Source organism: Neoarius graeffei, chromosome 8, assembly GCF_027579695.1.
Source record: "Neoarius graeffei isolate fNeoGra1 chromosome 8, fNeoGra1.pri, whole genome shotgun sequence".
Classification (NCBI taxonomy): domain Eukaryota; kingdom Metazoa; phylum Chordata; class Actinopteri; order Siluriformes; family Ariidae; genus Neoarius; species Neoarius graeffei.
The window spans coordinates 60,570,849-60,573,372 of NC_083576.1; the positions used below are offsets into that span (position 1 = coordinate 60,570,849).

General features: G+C 41.7%; 1 long non-coding RNA gene across 1 annotated transcript; it reads right to left on the reverse strand.

The window, feature by feature from the left end:
- Window positions 1-350: 350 nt before the first annotated feature.
- LOC132890191 (uncharacterized) lies at window positions 351-2,027 on the reverse strand. Its single transcript, XR_009655168.1, has 2 exons — window positions 1,233-2,027; window positions 351-1,125 (listed from the first exon to the last, which is right to left on the reverse strand). It is a non-coding gene; the product is annotated as an uncharacterized LOC132890191 (long non-coding RNA).
- Window positions 2,028-2,524: the final 497 nt, after the last annotated feature.

A 2,524-nucleotide genomic window follows, 5' to 3' on the forward strand; every position in this document is an offset into this window, starting at 1 on the left:
CACTGGTTGTGCACTTCACTCGCGCGCTCTGTGAGCTGCGCAGGGCCGGAGTGCGCACCCTCCAGAGGGCACTCGCTGTTCAGGGCGGAGTGATTTGGAGCGCAGGATGCCTGCGGAGCCGAACGTATCCGTGTATTGGTGTTGCTGTGTGCACGCAAATCGTGTATTGGTGTTGCTGTGTGCACACTAATCGTTTTAAAAACGTTAATCTGATGATCCGCTGATACGGTCTAATGTAAACATGGGCAGACTCTCTCTCACTCACTCACACACACATCAGGTGTAATGACTTGGCCACTCACTTTCCCCGACCCCCCCTCCATTCACAAACTGACGCTTGGCCACGCCCCTGCTGCCACAACTGGGTTTATTACAACTCTTGGGTCAAACAGTGCAAATTCAAATTCCTCTTTTTGGACAACAAACCTGTCTACTAAAGCAAGTCTGCAAACATTTTTCATGAATAAGCATCAAGTGATTGCTCGAGGATTTTTTTTCCTAAAATATTTATTGCAAGCATTTTTTCATATCTGTAAGTTCTATAGCATATTGTATAGTTATGTCTGAAAAGCAAACAATATAAGCTGTATTTAATCATTTCCCTGTGAAACATAATTGTGAACTAAATATCTATAAACTAATGATGTATAAGATTTCAAAATGTTAAACTTGCGCCACCTAAAAAATAAAACAAAACAAAAAGACAGATTAAAATCCCATGTGTCAGATGTTATTTGAAGAGAAGTGAATGTTTTATTAAACCACAATACAAAGATGAAGAAAATCTTTCACAAACATTGACCATGTACTTTTCAGGCTACACACACACACACACACACACGCGTCTTGGCTCTTGTTTCTTTCTTTTAATTCATGAAAATATTTTGTTGGCCATCTTCTGGGACAGAAACTCATGTCTGTAGAACTGACCAGCCTGAAGTAGCTGATGCGTAAACCTTCTCATAATCACTTCAGCCTTCGACAATCCTCCGAAGAACATTACCAAGTCCACCTTTGGCAATCTGTAAAGGTGTCTTTTCTTCCTTATTCTCAATGTAAATGCTGGCACCATGTTCGACTAAGAGCTTTGCAGCTTCTGCTCGCTCCTCATCACATGCAAGATGGCTGGCAAAAACAGAGACACACCATTAGTACAGAAGTTCTGTCACAGGTGGGGAAGTGATAAAGTACATTAAAATCTTTTGTGTCAAAAAAAAAGCGACAACACTCACAGTGGTGTATTGCCCTCAGAGTCCTGAATATTAGTAGAAGCGCTCTGTTTTAAGAGAAGTTGGATCAGGCGATAGTTCCCCTTTGCTGAGGCTCTGTGTAGAGGTGTGGATCTTAGTTTATCTGTGGCATTAGGGTCAGCACCATTTTCCAGCAAAAGCAGGGCTATCTGTTGAACAAAACTCAGTTATCACTACACTCATTGGCCATTTTATCAACTACACCTACCATATGCGTGCAAGCTGTAGCCCAGGTGTTAATATGCACCATGTGTCAGCCACATTTTTTCCTATCCATCAGTAAAAAAGGAGCATTATACACTGATCAGCTATAACATTAAAACCACCTGTCTAATATTGTATAGGTCCCCCCTTGTGCTGCCAAAACAGCTCTAATCTTTTGACACATAGACTGAACAAGACCTCTGAAGGTGCCGTGGTATCCAGCACCAAGATGCTGGCAGCAGATCCTTTAAGTCCTGCAAGTTGCGAGGTGGGGTTTCTGTGACTCAGACTTTATCCAGCACATCTCAAAGATGCTTGATTGGATTGAGATTTGCGGAATTTGAAGGCTAAATCCACACTTTGAACTCTGTCATATTCCTCAAATCACTCCTGTACAATTTTTGCAGTGTGACAAGTAGTTTAATTTATATAGCACTTTTCACCGACCCAAGGATGCTTTAGAGTAATGGCCCTACCAAATGGCAAAACAGAAAGAGAAATAAAAATCACCCAAAAGAAGACAGAACATACAAGAAAACCAGAAAAGGAGAAACAACAAAAGGACAATTAACATGAGCATCAAGACAGCAGATGAGTTCAAAACATTGAAAAAGTTTGAATAGTCAATGATCAGGAAAAGAAGGATAGCAGAGAGAAGAGATAAGATTTGAAATAATTTTAATTTAGGGAGAGATGTACAATCACGCCCTGTGATGACCTGGCGACTTGTCCAGGGTGTACCTCGCCTTTCGCCCGTAGTCAGCTGGGATAGGCTCCAGCTTGCCTGCGACCCTGTAGAACAGGATAAAGCGGCTAGAGATAATGAGAATGTACAATCACAAAGGCTCTGAGGGACAGAAGTCTAGAAGTCTAGGCTGCAACCCTAAATGCTCTGGTGGATAATTCAAATTTGGGGACCGACAACAGACCAAAAGATGAAGGTCTGAGACTGCGAATGGGAGAGTACTGTTGAAGTAATTCCATTAGATAATGAGGAGCATAGCCCTGGAGTGTTTTAAATGTAAACAGAATTATTTGATACTGAATGTGATATAGAACAGGGAGCCAGT